Below are 19,777 nucleotides of genomic sequence, written 5' to 3' on the forward strand. Positions count from 1 at the left end.
CTCCCCATGGACTCCTGGCCCTTAAGGATGTTTCTTACACAGCTGGAAAAGGCCACCTTGAAGTCTGGGATAGCGATGGGGCAGAGCTGAAGGTGTAGCCACAAGCTCTGGGAAGGAACCACTGGACTCATATGTCATGTCACGTGTTGCTCAACTGGAAATTTGTGGAAGCCTTTCTAAAACAGGTGTTTATATTAAATCCCCCCATATCTGTGAGAATTAAGAAGTTGCTAGTTTCAATGAGTAGTTTTGTTCCAAAGAAATTCCTTAGGGAATAAGATGAAGAAGATTTTATCATTTTTGTATTAATACTTCAGTTATATATTTATAAATAGAAGCTTCTGTGTTGTACTTTGAAGCCAGACTGTTTCTTAGGTATGTGTTAATGTTCAAATCTGTCACTACAACATCCTAAATCCTTTAATTAGGTTTGCCAGTTCATAAGCAAAATAAAGTTTCTACATCAGATGTTTCTTTGAGACACAGAAGATGTTTCCTTGATGTTTCGGGTTATTTAAATTTTCTGCAATGCAAATTCTAGACATAGTCTTACAGAAGGCTAAATTAGCTTGAATCATATCAAGCTAGGTCATATCAAAGCTGGTGTAGAGCTGTGGCTTGCTGTTTTTGGCTTTTTGTTGTTTCTAAATAAAAAAATCTTCAGAAATAAAACCTCCTCCTTCAGCTCAAGAGTTCATACAGTAGAAACTCCTATGAGACTTCTCTCTTATGTGGCAATAGACTTCCTTTCTTTTTCTCCTTCCTTTCAACATTTTTACTCAGATGTTACAATATAAAATTCCCTATAAATTAACAATATAAAAATGTACTTAATTGATGCTACAGAAGGAGCTGTAGCATTTCATAGCAAGACTATCTTCTCCGTGGATGGAAAAGCTTTTCAGATTCAGGGCTTTTGGCTGTGGTATGAAACAGCATAGCTAACGTGATGAAACAGTCAGAGAGTCAGCATGTGGCATGGCTTCCTTCTCCTGACAGGTCATATGCCAAAAAAATATAAAATTTTTTTAAAAAAATGCAAACTTTTACACTGTGTCTGAGCAAGTTCTGTTCCACTGGGTTCTACCATGCATGTTGTTCCAAGGAACAACATTTGAAAGAAAAAATACTGGTTTGGCTCATCTGAGGGTCCTGAAGGTCCAAAGAATAAGCAGTATTTCTCAACAGTAACAGCTGATTTTGGTAACCAAGGGAAGACTTTAGAAAATGTTATTACTTTAGAATAGTTCCGGCTCACATTTAAGAATAATTTAACCAATTCTTGGAAAAAAAAAAAAAACCCCAACAAGTGAAGAATAATTTGGCAAAGAATTTGTTGTTAATATACAGTCTTATACATGGGAACTAAATGCAACAGAATTTGTCTTGAGTCTAAAACACTTTACATGAGTCAGCTGAAAGGGTTGATACTGCCTTCTCTTCTAGTCTTTAAGCTGATAGAAGCTCAGGGAAGACTGACGAGCATTTACTTCATTAGTGATCCCCCACACGCTTCTCACTGCTAAGTTTCAGAATAATGTGAGTCCAAAAACTTATGCTTAGCTGTTGACCTGGAAGAAGGATAAAATATGATGTAAATATAGGTGTGCAGAGAAAATCACATGGGAGAAAAACAGCATTTGTTTTCAGCATGGATTATTCTAATAAGACTTTAAGGTAAGAGTAGTCTGTAAACTTTACAATTGTGAAGACTTAGAGATTAGAGATTAAAATGCTGTAAAAATTAAACTTTTAGCTCTATAAGGAATAAGAAATCTCAAAGCTGGTTTTGTAAGTCAAACTTGACAGCCTGCCCCTCCAACTTAAAGCATTGAGATGGGATGTTGAGACATTTTAAGAGTAAACAAATAAATATTCATTCTCTTCCCATCCCCCTAATTTCTTGCAGTTTGTAGTATTAAACAGGTGAGCAGCAGAAGGCTTACAAGCCTTTTCAGAAGAGAAGCAGAAGGGTTGCAGGCAAAAACTCCTTTGGAGCTTTGAAAATGCCAAGTACCTTTTAAAGAAAAGACAGTCTTATTAAAATTTATTTTACTGAAAATGGTGATAAACCACCTAATGTGCAGTGTGCAAAGCAGCTAGTTTTGACATTAAAGATTCAAAACAAATTCAAAATGCCATAAAATTGTAGTGCTTTACAAAAGTGTTAAGACTGACATTTTCCTTCCTCTGTCTGGGACTGTCAGAAGTTTCTGAATCTGACTTCTAAAACTCTTGTTACTGCCTTACGGCAGTGTACACAGACACAGACACCTCATGGGAGCCTCTCTGAGGATTTTCCTTGGAGATAAAAATTACGTTTTCTTTAGCTTCAATCCCATGGCAGCCCTAAAGATATTTTTGGTTAGTTTCTCATTGGAAACTGGAGACTTAAAAAACTACAAACAACATTTAAAATTCCTCTTCTAAAAATGATGTCATTTCCAGCTTCCAATGAGGAATTAACATCGGTAGTGGAGGAATTTGGTCTAATTTTTCCCCTTCAGCTGGCTACTCAAGATGGCCTAAGTAGATTAATGACAGGAGCAGTTGCTGGTGCTCCCTCCAGCTGTATCAACTTCAGCCAACCCACCACATCACACTGCAACCCCATGCAGCCACGTGTTGTCTCTGTCTGTTGGGTGTCAGCTGAAGAGCCTTGGTCTAATTCTTGGTGTACAGTAAATTAATTAGTTTCTTTGAGAAATAAATAAAGTCTAAGAAAAATTGAAAAAATGAGCACCTGTGCATTGATCTGGGGTTTGCTCTTCTGTGATAAGAAAATTCATGTAAGTTAGTTTTGGAAAAGGAAGAATCCCCTACGCTGCCAAGTACTGTATCAGTATATGCAGTGAAATGCAGATGGTTGAAATATTCCATCAGAAGAAGCAAAAATTTTCAAGAGCAACAGGATTTTTGTAGAAGCAGCTAATACAGCCATGGCTGTAATGGACATGTTTTTGGGCAGTCCTGTGTTACTAGCTGTCCAGGGAGGCAAAATTGAAGGCACATTTCTTAAGCCGATTAATAATGACATATGCATAACCTCCAATAAGCTATTAATTAGAAAGATGCCTGCATTTACAGCCTCAACAGATACTGCAAAACTGTGCTCTGGAATATCTGCTTATGCATGAGTAGCATAGACAGGCTGAGCCAGAGGCAGACAGAAATCCTGGGCACACAAATCCCCCCAGCATTTGAATATATGCAGATAATGCATTAGTGTTCCACGAGGAATTTGTGGTGGAATTAGCATCCAGGTCACCAAACTGCATTTTTTTGTCCCAGGCTTATCTGCTTGCAGAGAAGAGAGGTGGCTTGTGCCATTGCCACTCCCACACCACTCTGTGGAAAGCTGTCATTAGTGATTACAACTTTCGTAGAACCATAGAATGGTTTGGGTTGGAAGGGACCTTAAAGATCATCTAGTTTCAACCCCCCTGCCATGGGCAGGGACACCTTCCACTGGACCAGGTTGCCCAAAGCCCCGTCCAGCCTGGCCTTGAACGCTTCCAGGGATGGGGCATCCACAGCTTCTCTGGGCAACCTGTTCCAGTGCCTCACCACCCTCACGGTGAAGAATTTCCTCCTAATATCTAATCTAAATCTACCCTCTTTCAGTTTAAAGCCACTACCCCTTGTCCTATCACTACACGCCCTTGCAAAAAGTCCCTCTCCGGCTTTCTTGTAGACCCTCTTCAGATACTGGAAGGCTGCTATAAGGTGTCCCCAGAGCCTTCTCTTCTCCAGGCTGAACAACCCCAACTCTCTCAGCCTGTCCTCATAGGAGAGGTGCTCCAGCCCTCTGATCATCTTTGTGTCCCATTTGTTGGCACGTTTAAGCACCAGGTTTATCCAGGGATGTCCTATGTATACACTCAGACAGAGGCATTTGCAAGAAAACAGACATCATCTAAGTATAGAAGTAGCTTAGCTATTGTCAAAGTTCTAGTAGGTGTTACTACAGGGTAAAGTTTTAAAGAACAATATGTCCTTCAAACATAGCTTTGTAGATATTTATAGGGAGCTGTCTGGCAAGGGAGATGGTACTAATTTATGTGCAGAGTCATAATGCATATAAGCAAAAAGATTTTCCTAAATGCAGTCGAGTGGCATAATCATGTAGGCCAACTAATGCAAAATAACAATCTGATTATCCTCCTTTTGTCTTGTGGCATTCAGTATTGATCTAACACAAAAGTAGGAGCCAGATAAAGAGCAGCACTGAGTTAAGTGACTAGTATAACTCATTCTTGTAGTTAAGCATTTCAAGAAAGAAAAAAGTGCTTATCTGGAGTCAAAGCTGTAACTGTCTGTAAATTGCTTAAAGAAATGCCCTTGGTGCAACTCTTAGAAGCATATACTTAATTTTACTTAAAATATGGATGCTTTGCTTTGAAATGCAAAGAACATGTCATAGCACAAAAGTAATTTTAGAACAGCACAATTAAAGGTACCCAGATATTCTTTATTTTGCTGTGGTCAGCAGTGATACTATACTCTGCACCCCTATTGCACCTGCCAGGCAAAATGGAGAAACAGTGATGAAACAGAAACAGGCTTGCTGGAAGATGTCAAGAAATGGATATATAAATTACCAAGGGTATTTTCAGTGCTTTCCTTTGAAGATCTTGTTTCAGGATGGGAATCTGGGCTTTATAAGTTACTTGAGTAAGAAATCAAAATTATGCATGGAGTGAGGGACTACCTACAGCTACCTAATGGAGTATATTAGGAAAAAAGGTTTTCCTTGAACTTTTGCTGTCCCTTTAGAGCTTGTGGGAAGAAGCATTCAATTGCCACCCAGAGACTTGAATCTTCTGAGGACCAGCCAGATCAGCGCTTTTTCTCAGCAAATGAGTTTTGAAGGGGAGACACCTACAACTTCATTTCACAGGGGCTGAAATCCTCTTTTGTGAATGATGTGCCATGCTGGCTGGGCTTCATGACACGAGGACCATTCCCTGAGGTGTGGGGCAGCAGAGCTATGTCCCTGCTGAGCCCCATTTGATCCTTATGCTGGTCTGTCTCTTTGGGCTCTCAGTTTGTTCCAGTTCAGTCATTTTCTTACCTTCTGCATGCTCCCAGAGTGGCCAAAGTTGAAGCCCAAAGACAAGCAATACAGACACATCACACATATGAGGAATCCTTTAATGATTGTGTATCACCAGAGACTACTGGTAACTAATCAGTTTTATCAATAGACAAGATTTTTACTCTCGGCACTTATATGTCAGTACCATAGGAATTAGTTCATTTTCTGAAACTAGAAGCTAAGAAAACTGGCTGGCACTGCATCTTTCTGTTCCTGTCAGCAGCAACAGCAGAAAAAGCAGGAGAGCATGAAAAATGAAGTCTGTGAGCCTTTTGAGGAGAGATGAAGTGGAAGAAGAGGTGCCAAACCTCAGGTGTAGATAAGGTATTTCTACAAGGGCCAGCTGACAGTCTGGCACTACAACATAGTATAAATCATTCCTGGCTGTAAGTTAGCTCCTGTTTTCAGCTGCCTCTGATGAAAGCAAGAAGTGCAAATGACCTTACCATTTGCAAATATGTAATGAGTTTTTCTCCAGAAATTGACATTTTCATTGCTTTCATCCTGCAGTGGTGGAATAATATGGTACAATATAGTTTTCTATTTTTAATCTTTTACTTTGCTCTGGTATTATGCCAGAATCTGCTGGGAAAAGAAATATAAATCTCTATGCTCTAACATATATTCAAATAGGATTTTTGAATATGTAAATTGTAAATCTAGGTGGAACTGGAAGTTCATTAGCTTGGTTAAAGGTTGTTTTCTAGAAAACTTTAATAGACTCTAACCTCTAATCTTATCACTGGGTTGCACTTGCTACATGTATCAGTGAAATTTAGGAAGGCTGAATAGGAGGAATGTGTCTTGGCTTGACAAGAGCAGCGCTGCACTGAAAAAGAGAAGATGCAGTTTATAGACAACTGCTGCTTACAATGCAGAGGAGAAGATAACCTCAGTATAGTCAACTAAAATCACCTGAAACCTTTTGAGGAAAGATGTCAGGTTTCCCCAGCAGGTTGGCCAGTTTCCGTGTGTTACAAGGCCTTTTCCATACAGCCATTTCTGTTCCTTGCTGGGACAGATCGGCACTAATGGTGCTGGGAGGCTGATTTGCTGCTTCTCTGATCTGTGGCAACTATTTTTATATTCTGAGAAGGGATGAGTAAAACTACCCAACTAAAATTTTCTGCAATCTTCATCATTTTATCTGTCTCCACCTTTTCAAAACCAAATATTCACATTATTCTGATTTTTCCTTATGTAGTGTCATAATTTTTATGCTTGGAGGTTCATCCAGTCCTGTCTCCTGTAGATAGCAGGCTTTGAAATGTGTTTAATTACTTTTGTGTTACATCTGGTAAGTTAGGTCAGGCTGCAGCAGAGGTTCGTGGGAGTGTAAATGCTCGGTTTGGTCTGCACCAGCAGTGATGCAGAGAGACCCCCATGTCCCTGGCCCTCTGACCTCACATCAGTCAACTGAAATTTTGGTCTGCTTTAGCCCACATGCTTCACCCATCCAACCTCTGTCCACTCCTGTTGTGTTGGGTAGGAGCAGACATGTGTGGTGGAAAACAGAGGCAAAGGAGTGTACCAGAGCAGGCTGTTAACTGGGAGATAAAAATAGTATCTGTACTTTATGCCATCTGAAATGGAACTGTTGAACATCCCTGGACCAAGATGTTTAATTTTATCTCAGTCGTATAATAATCTATGCCCTCCAAGACGCATTAATGCACCATGGAAGCTTTAATTTTGATGCAACCAGCCAGACTTCTCTCCTAAGGGCTGGGTTCCTAGACTGCTATAAGGAAAAAGAGAGGGAGAAAAAAAGAGAGGTTTAAAACACTTTTAAAAACACTGCTATCCTGTGAAACTTTAAGGGATTATAAACCATATCAGTAGCTACTGAAATCTTTAGTCATGAGTATTTTTAACAGAAAATGTCAGAAAAACATCACAGTGTGCTAACTGTGGCTTTCTCTTACTGCATGATCCTGGGTGTACATGCAAGTGTTAAAAAATGAATATTTTAAAAGAAAAATTGGCAGCAGAACATCTAGCATTTTCAGCAGAAAATGTATATTTCTTTTCATGTGGATCATGTGTTAGCAAGGAGGAATAATACCATATTCACTCAATATATATAATAATTCTTTCGTAAATAATTTTCATCAGATAGAGTAATTTAACACACTTTGTTGGAACTACCTGTTGCTACTATGGGATATGCTTGCAGCTGTAATTTCAGGTCCTTAATGTTTATTCTGTTACCCTCTGTTTTGGTATTATTAAATCTTGCCTGATTGTTTAAAAAATTCTCCAAATTTTTTTATTCCCATATTCATACTATTGCTGTTTTTGCACAGTTTATTAAAAGCTCATAATATTACATGTTCAATCATAAAGCATGTGTGGTTTTGCTAAGAATTGTGCCAGTAATCGTGTCCATTACTTTGAACATAGATCCCTTGTCTAGCAGGAATGTGACCACAGTAGGGATATAAAAGCCTACTATCTCTGTGTTAGAAGAAGAGCATTCAAAAGGCATTCGGGCAAAACACTTATCAGAGAGCACAACCCATTGTACAGGTGAGCACTCCATAAAAGCACTCTCTATATGTAAGCCGAGACACTAAAGAAACACTCAAGAAAAATTTGAATTATTTATTTCCACGTGTTATCCTTTAAAAGCACTTTAAGATCACTCCAAAACACTCCTGTCAGCACATAGTAATCTCAGAAACAGGAGGAGATGAAAGACATATACTACTTGGGAGCGGCTTTGGAGAATGGAAGTGCAGATAGCTATCACTTAAATGGTCCAGCACTGTCTTTCTCTAGTTCTTTAGACACTGTGATAGGATTGAGACATCTATTTTAATTTTGCAAACAGTTTTGCCTTTAAAATCCCCAGGCATTAGTGATCACCACATGACACTGCCCAGCTTTGATCTACCCAGAGAACTTGCCTGTCCTCAAAATGGGGCTCAGCTGTGCAGTTAGCCCCAAACCTTTCTTCCTGGTTGGACGAGCTAAGGGAGAGTGGGTGTCCGTGCCCCAAATGGATGTGAAACTGCATTCATCATCCCCCACTTTCTTCCAAGAGAGACAGGACAGGCAGGCTCACAGACCCTGAAATGACGGAAGTTATTTCACTGCCTAGCATAGAGCCATGGTGCAGGCAGCCCCTCATTCCCTTGTGCCATTTTCAGTTCGTTGTCCTTACTGAGTAACTTAAAACAATTCTCTGAAAAATGTGAAAACAGACCTGCAGTTTTACTCCCCTCTAGGTGTCTGCTGGGGCCATGCAATGTTCCCTCTGGATCTGGCAATCAGGCTTGAAAGGTAATGAAACACTATGCCAAAGGTGATCCCAAAGGGTCATTATTGCAGTTTGCGTTGGTGATCAAGATTTGTGGCAGTATTTATTGGCGTAAGTACAGAGTCCCTTACTTTGCTTTGGTGCTACCAGTGTGTCAGAGTGTGCTCAGGTCTCTGTCACTGAGCTGTCTTCATGGCTTCTTTGTTCCTTTTCATCTGCTTTGTACTGACATTTATTTTCTTCCTTAAAAAGAGAAAAGGAGTAGATCAGACAATTTATTCCTACCATATTTTTACATTTCTTCTGTCTGTCATTTTAAATAAAAAGGAAATGAAGAGGATGAAATTCTGGGAAAGTAAGTTGGGTGTAAATGTTTATTGCTAACAAGTGTGAAATTCTAAAATCCTAGTTTACAACGATGTATTAACCCTAAGATTATGTTTTTTTAATTTGGCTTTTTCATCATGCAGAGACTGCTGTCAAAACAATTATTTGTGTGGAGTTTCAAAAATCATTGATGTGATTTACACTCCGTTGAAAATCAGTGGGATACGTTTAAAGTACTGTTGTGCTTTTTAAAATCCCACCAAGGATGTGGACTTGCAAGGATGCCAAAGTACTAATTCAGCTACTTTGAACTATAACATCATTTTGAGGTGAGTATCTTGCTTGCTTTATGGGAGAGGAAACACATCGATCTGTTTTTGACAATCCCCACCGCAGATCTGAAGGCACAACTGAGACTGCTGGTTAACACTTCTGTCTGTCTGGTGTTCAAATGGAGTCTGTGCCTGTTTTGCCTTTTTTGTCAGAGCATAGTTTTATGTTAGGTGATACGGCCAAAGTCGCAGGAGAGAATACCATAAAACTTGGATAGTTTTCCATGGCGACTGAAGCCATCTTTTTTCTTAAGTGGCAAAGCCATTCCAGGAATATAATGGAACAGCTGATAACCTAATTTGATATGCTTTTAACTGCTTGATTTTCCCATTAAATCTGTGGTATTTGGTGCTATTGAAAGTCAGAGAAAATATTTGTAACAAGACTTCGTCATTGGAATATACTGATTTATCAAAATAGGAAAGGTTTCTTTTCAGTGTGTTGTCTTGCTCATGAAATATGAGAAAAAAGCTTTGAAATTGTAGGAATATTTTATTTAAACAATTTTGTGGAAAAAAATTAGTATCCTCTCAGAATTCAATTTGGTGATGAATATATTTCTAAAATTAAACTGAAGTAAAAGAAAACATTTACAAAATATTGAAAAGAAACAGTTGCCTATTTTGCAACTTCTTTTTGTATTTTAAAAAACTTTTCACCCTGGTTCAGCATGAGAAAAAAATTGTCTCCCTTAGCTCTCCCAGACCTCTTAAAATGAGAGGGATTCAGGACATAGCTAATATCTGAAAGCACTTGAGTTTGTCAAGTTACAATATCCAGAAACATAAAGCTTTACTACAAAGCAAGAACAGAATATGGATTTCCTAGAAATGCTGTTGAGCTAAAAAAAGCAACTCTCCTCCTGCTACCAAAGAACCCCCTGCAAGTTTCTTACATTGCTAAATCAACAGCGCACTGTAATTTTTTAGAGATGACCTTACAAGGATTTAATTTCCCCAGGTCCTCCAGTAACCTCTGCTCATAGGTTAAATGAGCTTTTCTCTTCTGTAATGGAAATATCCGGAAGACAAACCTGCGATATTTATTGCCCTTTACTGAACAAAATCTGTATTTCCCTTCTGAAAAGAAGCAGCTGAAATTATTGCGTGCAGGATGGTTTACAGACTATAAAAGATAAACTGTGGAGAAGGCTCTGTCCCCTTTTAGGTAGACAAATTTTCGTTTGAAAGGAAAGTTATACAAGTAGGTAATAAACTAAAACAAAATGCCATTTGCTCTAGTTAGAACTTTGTTTTCCAGATGTACCACACATCATGTTTACAAAATTTAACATTAAACTGGGTGCAAAAATTTTAAATATGCATAACATTTAAAAGTTATGGTAAGTAGCCCATCAATTGTGCATTTGTCTAACAAGTTAATGAACTACCGTTGTCCTTACCTGCTCTGATGGAACTTCGTAATTTAAAAACTAGATAAACAAAACCTTCCAATGTTTTGGGAGTAACTCATTGCACTCTTTTTTTTTTTTTTAACATAGAATTTAGTCATACCTAGATTGGTATCAAAAATCATAAAGGTCTTTGTGTATCAGTATCATCTTCTCTCCATGTGGATGATTAAATTTTAACTCCTCCTGAAACAGAAATAGCATTCAGCAAGCAGTAGAAAAAAGCTAAAGAAATAGTACTGCATCTACTCTTCTTGGTGTAAATTGGGGCCCCTGAGCTCAGGGAAGAGTTCCCTGATTTAACAAGAAGAAAATTAGACTCACTGAATTAATCTTTTATCTTGAATTCCACCTGTGACATTCACCATTTTTTAAATATGGAAAAATCTACGTTTTTTATGGTTTTCCTGGGAAAGAAAGCTTTTTATTTCCCATAGCTTGGGAGATGGTGATTCTGTCAGCATGTCTAAATCCAATGGACAGAAAATGCCCCCAGAGAAAGAAAAATGTCAGAGTGAGCTCAGTCCTCGTTAAGCAACACTTGAGTTCCCAAGGAAGAGATTTGTTTGGCTATGATGCCAGGGAGGAGAGCATGAGACTGGGCCTCCATTCTCTCAGATCCAGTAATACGACCATGCTCAAAAAACCTCTGAAAACCTGTTTCATCAGTTTTGCTACTCAGGAAACTACCTAATTACCTATAAAAATGGTCTGATTAAAGCGTATTATGAACACCTGTAAATATGGTCACTTCATGTTGGGGCCAGAGAGGGACGTGAGTTCTGCTAGTCTTCAAAATTACTCTCACAGGTTGCTGTGTATTTATCTGTAATCAATGTGTTACGTTTCTGACGAGGGGTGCCAACATAATATCCCATGATGTCGCTGCTGCCGTCATCCCGTGTTGTTACTGTGAAGCTACAGGATTAACCTCTGTTCAAGACATTTCTAGTTTGTACTACTACGTGTCCTTTTCTCTCTAGAAAGTTAATCTGAAATTCATTTGAGTCATTTGTATGGATTCAAGATACAATTGATCAAAAAAGCACTAGACACTACTGTGTCTTACCAGAGATAGACGATAGTCTTGTCTTCTGTGTCTTGTCAGGGCAGGTAGATGCCTCTTTTTATCTGGCTAGCTTCAGCTTTACGGTGGTATATTTGGAAGCTGAATAAACTAAAATTAAGTTATACCAAAAAACCCCACCAACTTGCCCTCAAAACTTGCTGGCAAAATAACGATGAGGGTGTCATTAAATAGATCTCCATAAACCCAATTTGTACCTGCTCGTGAATCATAGGATCATTTAGATTGGAAAACACCTGTAAGATTATCGAGTCCAACCATAAACCTAACCCTGCCAAGTCCATGAAGGTCATTTTGTCAAGGCGAAAGAGAGCAAAATAACAGTGGCAGTCATTATTTACAGAGCCACCAGTCCTGTTTTCTAATATTTTAAAACACATCTGGTGATACTAGATACTAAGGAACCAAGTCTTCCATTGCATTTTGCAGTGCACATTAGGAAATGCAAATTGAATTTACTTTAAAAAGTGCAGTTATCAGTACAGAATGAAGTGGTAAGTCATCCAGTGAAACAGATGAGGGTAGATGTATTCTTGGGATCTCTGTCTGAATTTTGTTTGAGGAATAGGGTTAATGAATAAAGTAAAAATCAGGGAATTATCTCTGGGCTGAAAGGATTCCAGTTTCCAAGATAAAATTCTCATGAATTCACCTGTTCTGGTAAAATTACTTTAGAACAGGCCTTTCTGGGGCTTGATTTGATTTAAAGCCAACATAATTCAAAAAGGCAGAGCTGTGGATTCACTTTCTCCCTCTTCTAATATAACATTTCACCCTCATTGCAGAAATTGCAAATGCTAATTTTGGCCAGTTTTTCATGGTGGCTCTTTTAAGCTGGTTACAGCCATGAGGGCTCATGGCTAATGTTTGATACCAAAAGTCTGGCATGCCAGCATGTTGTCTTGCCATTCTCAGGTTGAAACAAACTCTATGGTCAGGCTAAGGTTAATTTCAAAGTGATACATGGATATTTTAGTATAAATTATCTGATTTATTAATACTTAGAACATCCACTAGACTTAAGTTGGTAAATTACTATTTCCAGCTTGCAAATGCTGTGGAGATTTTGATTTAGTGAGATATCAGTAAAAGTAAAGTAGGTATTTGCAATGGATAGAAAGAGACTTGAGTGAAGTCAGAAGGCATCATGAAAGGCTGGGCTTTAAATCAGAGAGGTGTGATTCATCTCTTTAAATCAGAAGTGTGTGATTCACTTACCATACTTCCTTATAATAACTCCTTGACCTGTTTTACCATTATATGACATAAAGAATTATTCTCTATTAGGTAGAAAAGCATATCCTTTTGAAAAGCCAGAGAAGAATTTATTATAACTTGCTGTAAATATTATGCATCTACACTATATATGAATGGGGCAAAGAAGACTGTAGCAAGGACATTAGCCTGGCAGATGAGAAGCAAAGCCTCTGCTGGGCGGAAGGGATGCGGAGGAGAAGGCTCATGCAGGTCACCCACCTACCTGGGAGCTGCAGATAATCCTCCTCCGTGAGTACCCTGACAGACCTGCACTCCTCTACTGCATTAGACATCTCTAGCTGAGAAGTGCGACTTACTGCCTGTGAATTGTACAGATAGGCAGGAATTTTCTGGAAAGTGTACTTCACTCCCTGAGGAATGCCAGGAGGAATTCTGACTTTCCAGTCTCCTGCCAGGCTACCTTGTCCTTGGGCAGCCCGTCAGAGCAGGTAAATGTTTCCTGGAGAAACGCCTTCATGCTGTCTCCAAATTTCAGACTACAGGGCTCCTATTCTCCCTGCTTTACAATGTGGACCCTGTGTTAATTTTTTCCAAAAATTAACAGAAATCACATGGGAATTAACTTTTCATTAGAAATGCCAACATTTTCGACAGAAAGGAAAGTTTGATTGCCGTATGTCAGGCACGTTGCATCAGGTCTCCTTATTGGCAGTTGTGGAGCACTGTAGGAAACACACGGCATCCTCTCTGTCTGACAGGTTCAGGGGAGGCACCAACAATGAAATTAATATGCTCAGTATTTTTTGAGAAGAGCAACAGGCTCTGCTTGAGTGTCAGCAGGCCAGAGAGTGCTTAAGTGGGCTTCTCTGCAGGCAATATTTGCCCTTGTATGAAAGTCTTTAAATCTTTAATGGCAGCTATGTTCCTTTGCTTTGCTGCCCAATTATTTTTCATGTATTTGAGTGTGCCTCTTGATTCTGTGAAATGATTTACATGTGTTAGTTTAGGAAATAACACTTGGAAAGATAAGCTTTTGCTCTGTTATCTGGAGCATTTCTTTCTTCCCATGCAGGACAGCATTTGCTCTTTTATAGGTTTCTGTAGTTCGATCCGCTGGAAAAAAAAATGAGCAGGGAAGACCATTTAATAGTCTTACCACTTGCTCACCCACCTTTGAACAGACATCAAAGAAGCAGTTCAAGGGGGAAAGAATAACTATTTTATTTTTGTAGAATAAGTTTTTAAGGGCAACTTAGTAGTCTGGTAACTGTGGCAACAAGGGAATATGTTTCCTATTTGCTTTCATGTAGATTGAAAAAAAGGAAGTAATTTCTTCTAATAAAAATGTGGGGGTTTTCTGTTGACAAAATTATGGACATTGTGCAAACAGATTTAGAGCTGCTAAAAATGTTTTAATGCATTGTAACACATTGTAACTAGTACCTTCATGCAATGTTTTCTTAAGAAATAATAGTTCTGGAATTTTATTGAAAAACTTACTGTGACTATAAATTTAAAATGTTTTTCTTTGTACTGTGTAATTGAATATTTGTTTTCAATGAATTACTCCTTAAACTCCTAAGTAATTTCTGCCTGGAAATTTAGAGGTATGCCCTGATTAACTTGCACTAGAATGCTCTAAAATGTGAAAAAATAACATTGCTGTTTTTTCCTGTACTGTGAATAAATATGACAGATTAAGGTCAAAACAATTAGCCTAAGACTGCCAAAACAAGCACGCTAAATTTGGTCACTTTACTCAGGTTGATTTTCAGTGTAGAGTACAGACTTTGATTTAAGCAGTTAAAAAGAATCTGATGGCCACAAATTATAGTTCAAATCCATGCGTGGCCAAATGCTAAAAATAATACAAGTGGCTGAAAATTCAGTGGTGTGACTGTAAGATTTGTCTCATTGTTAAGTTTTTAGTTAAACCTTTCATTCATGATTATTGGCAGAAAAAGTATGACTTAAGATTTAGGAGTCTTGACTGTGTTTTGAAAAATACATTAATTTGTCAAATGGCAGCCTAAGAAGTGACTGAGAGAGTACTTTTGACCTTCAAAGAATACCTCTGTTACTTCCTTCATGACAACAAATGTTTATCTTCCACCCTGATTGGTTATCAATAAAAATAATAGTTAACTTCTGACTACATATCATTTGCGGTAGTCAGGTGTTAGCACCATGCTTTACTAGTCAGTATCTCCTTCTTCTGTACCTAATCAGGTAGTGCCCATCAGAAAATTGCTCACTGCCTTGTTTCACGTTATCAGTTTAATTAGCTAATGAGGAACACCTTGCAAACCATGCAACATAAGCTTCTTCTAAGAACACACTGCGCTTTACCATTCCTCTCCAGATCTGTTCTCTGAGGGCAGACTTTCTCCTGGTAGGCAGATTTGCTAATACAGTCTTTATTCTTCCAGTTACTTAGGTGGTAAGTAGACAATTTGGTGCAAAAAAACCTGGGTTCTATCATCGCTGTCCCTGAACCAGAAACTTCTGGAAATCTACTGATACTGGCTCATGCCTGTGTTGGACCTCCTTGCAAGTGAGCACTCATGATCTTCTAAGGTACAGAACAAAAGTACATAGTTTTTGGTTTTCATATTATATTATTTTCTGCTGTAGCTTAGCTGGTACCAGTGAAAAGTACTTGATTCATAGCACTGCATGTAAGACCAGATTCAGATTTTTTTGATTAGCAGGCTCTGCTTTCCCAAAGTTATTCTACATTTATTTTTCACTTCTGTTCAAGCAAGATAATCTATAAAATGCAGCTTAGGCAATCCCGGCTTTCCAGATTTTCTTCTCTAGCTGCTTGGGTGAAATTTTTTAGTGTGGACCTGCTTGAAGTAAGGGCTACTGTAGTGCAGAGCAGGCAGGAAAGAGATAGCAATTATGATACTCAGGGTTGGTTTGGTTGATATTCTTTGTCTTTTGATACTGTTCTAGAAAAGGGATAAAAGTAACCAATTTAAATGTAACTATGCAAATAATTTTTACTGTATATTTGCTTAGGATTCTGTGAATACAGCTTGTGGAGTCTGGGTGTTGTTTAAAAATGCTGTGATGGTGGAATATATTTTCTGGTAGTGAAGCCAAACTTCTGTCTCTAATAGTGATGTATTTAAGATGCAATGGGAAAAATCCAGTTACCTATGATGTCTTATAGAGGTTGATGCTAAGGAAGATAAGGGCAACTATGAACTTGATGCTTTCAGCTCAGAAAAAAAGGCTTGTAAAACCAAGTAACATTATCTGGCTGCTGAAGAGATAGGCTGCCTGGTATTTGGTTGTGGGTCATATAAAAAGATAACAGCATTGAATGTTAGATCTACTGAAAACTCTAACTTTTGCTTTAGTTTTGAAGGTGAAAGCTTCCATTTCAGTATTCTTTCTCAACAGAATGTATGCTTTAACCTATAATATAATGTTAATTTTACTGTAAACTATGGGCTAATTCAGAATGAAATGTAATGAATCTTAAAATAGGAAGATGCAGCTACCTGTGAGTTTATGTCCACTTTGAAAATGATAGGTAGTCTTAGAGTTAGGATTTTTTAATATTCTTTTTCTGATCCTGAATATCCTTTAAAAATCCAACATTTTTCCTTAGTTCAGAGCTCTAAAGCCAAATCAAGATGGCTTATCTGTCAAAGGCCTGGACTTGTATTTTACTAGTTTGGTTAAATATGCTCTATCTACAAGTTTCAATACATGTACATAATTCATGTTCAGAATATTATTTTCATTTTTAACCTAAAGGACAGGAAAACATCCCCACTGCTGAGGAAAGCAGGGAAGGAGTCTTCCATTTGGTAGGCACAGGTGTTTGCTGTTTGGGCTCCTGGCATAGCTTGTGACCTGACTATGTGCAAATCCAGATACCAGTAAATTTATCTGCTGCTCTTTCTGTCTGAAGCTAAAAATAGTAAGTTTTTCTTGAGTGATCCTTGCCAGCAGCCAAGAAAGGACAAAGCTCATCTGTAGCACTGTAGTAATTGCTATGGTCTGCAACAATTTCAGTGTAGTTCTGTAGCAAGATCTATGCTTATATACCCTATGTGTGTTTATCTTGCTCAGAATTGAGTTGATGGTAAAGAATGAGCTCAGTGAAAGTATGTTAAAAGTGGTTGAATAGTCTTTAATTCCCAAAGTATTCCTTACTTTAAGCTGAATCTAACAAATGTCAGAGAAAATATGGAGAAAAGTTTAATAAAGATTAGGAAATTTAGAGAATGCAATTCAGTATTTTCAGAGAAGACATTTTTTGTTTTGATTTGTTAATGGAAAATAAGTTTTAATTCCTACATGGACTGAGTTCACAATTGCTGGAAGACCTGACCAAAGTCAGAGTGTAAATAATATTGTAGCCAGCATTGATAACCTTATAGATGCATAGTAAACCAGATCAATGAGCATTGGAAGGCATTGGAAGCTAATGTGGCTAAAAAACCCAAATGCTGGTGCAGTGCAGGAGACCTCAGGAGCCGTTAGCTTATGGTGAAGCTAGGGCAGCTGATTATGGGGACACAGCAACTGGCAATAGCAGGTTTTTGATGGAGCTTCCCACAGATTGGTTTTGGGATCAATCACGTTTAATACATTTATTAATGACCTTGGCACAGATATGAGTGTGCTTGTATGATTTGCTGAAGATGCAAAGGTAAGGGGGATTGTCAATAAGGCCCTACAGGAAGAATTGTATGACCTTGATTATAGTAATAGAAATGAAATGAAATTCAATAGTATGAAGTGAAAGGCCCTTCCCCTGGGGGTTAATAGTAAGAATGCTGGGTATGAGCTGGGAGCTAATTTTGCTGTGTGATACAGGCTTTTAATATACAGGAGGTACAGTCAAGCCTTTTGATTGTTACAATTGTCAACTTTTAAGTTTATAAAGCAGGTTTTGTGATTATGAAAGAGTTAATGCATGTTGTGTTTTTAATAGTTTTTCTTATGACAATAATTAGTTGTGTGGCTTCTCTGATTCATGAGCTGTTACGTGTATGTAAGTATGTAAAATTGATGGGGTGAATGACACAAGGAACCTTTCTCCCTGTACTTACCTGTGAGATAGGGAGGGGAAAGAAAGGGAGAAGAAGCAAGGAAAGAAAATTCAGCATTCATATACTTAATCTTGATCAGCAGCTCATTTATGTATTAGCTGAATATATGTTTTTCCCCCTCAAGATCAGAGGGTTCCTGTAAGAGCTCGAGGAAAGCTTTGAAGCTTCGCTTTACTGCTCTTGTCCACAAACACTTCATGTGCATAATAAACACGGGGCAGCCCTCAAAAGTCGATGTAACCCGTGGGTGTACGGTTTAACTCGCCAGTGTGGGCTCTCCGTGGGCCGCAGTGCTGCAGGAAACATCCATCGGCTCCCCCGCGGTCCCTTCCACGGGCTGCAGGGAAATACCCGCCCCGGCGCCCGGAGCTGCTCCCCCCGCCTGACCTCGGTCCCGCAGGGCTGTTTTTCACACTTTTTTCCTCACTGGGCAGCGTTTTGCCCTTTCTTAAATACCTTTTCCGTGAGGCCCCACCGGTGCCGCTGGGCGGGGGGAGCGCAGCTGTGCCCTGAGGTGGGGCCGTTGCAGAACCGGCTGTGTCCGGCAGGGGGCAGCCCCGCCCTCGCCTCACAGAGGCCCCACAGCGCCCCCCCACCCCCCCCTTCGCCCGCTGTCGGTACAGGCGCCGCGCGAAAAGTGGTACCAAATGTCCGGGGTTTGGGAAATCCTTGGTACTGAGGTGTGTACCCGATGCCATTTCTGGCAAACCACAAGAGGAGCTAGAAAATGGTCTGTGGCTCAGGAAATGCCGTCCTTCCTTCAGCTTTGAGGTGGGAATTGGCTGAGGAGGAGACAGCGGGTCCACTGCCTGTCAGGGGACAGCTGATCCCCTGGCCTGACATTGCTGGAGGGGAAAAGGCAAATGCAACCCCCCTCGTATTTGGTAGAAAAACTTTAACAAAATAGGTACGTAACTAAAGTTGCAGTGATACTAGTATTACCGGTAAGGCACATATTCAGAAGCCCCCACCTTCTTCCACCACAGTAATGCTCCTCTGGCTGTATAGTGAGCCAGTTCGGTGCACCAATCCCGCTGATAAGGTAGAGACTTTTTATCAGGACAAGACAAGGGGTAATGGCTTTAAACTGAAAGAGGGTAGATTTAGATTAGATATTAGGAGGAAATCCTTCACCGTGAGGGTGGTGAGGCACTGGAACAGGTTGCCCAGAGAAGCTGTGGATGCCCCATCCCTGGAAGCGTTCAAGGCCAGGTTGGACAGGGCTTTGGGCAACCTGGTCCAGTGGAAGGTGTCCCTGCCCATGGCAGGGGGGTGGGAACTAGATGATCTTTAAAAGGTCCCTTCCAACTTAAACCATTCTATGATAATAATCGTGTCAGGAAAAAATTGGCATGGTTATGCTTCAGACTTCTAAAATATATCCATTAATGGCCTTGACATAAATATTATGAGTGTAATTATAAAATTTGCTGAAAATGCAAAATGAAGAAGCTCTGGAGGAATAAACCTGCTGGCCCAGGAGGCCTTGTTCAGTTTGGGATGACCTGAAATTAATTTTTCATCTTTTTTGGTCATTGAACTGAAACTATTTTTCACACTGTTCTAGTAATAATAGCATTTATTTGCGATGTGCTTTCCTGCCTTTGATATAGTGCTGCTAAGCAGGAGCAGAGAGGAAAGATGAACACAAATGTTTGTCTATTTCTGGAAAAAAGCATAAGACCAAAATAAGCTAAATGGGGAGAAAGCATGTTCAAGCTAGTAAAGAGTAAACACCATGGGGGAAAAGATGTTACATGTTTTGCTAAAGCATCCTCACATTGATTTATCACAGTGAGAATTTTCTTCAGTAGCAAAAGTCAGGTTTTTTAAGTTTCTAGCAAGGTCTTTAAAAACACATATGGTTGTTACTGTAATAATTTCAGATACCCAGTGGAAATTTTGAAATTACTCAAGTGTAAAACTGTGGTGTGGGTGCATTTCCTCACCAACAGTGATCTGTGAC

Source organism: Gavia stellata, chromosome 8 (genome assembly GCF_030936135.1).
Source record: "Gavia stellata isolate bGavSte3 chromosome 8, bGavSte3.hap2, whole genome shotgun sequence".
In the NCBI taxonomy this organism is placed as follows: Eukaryota; Metazoa; Chordata; class Aves; order Gaviiformes; family Gaviidae; genus Gavia; species Gavia stellata.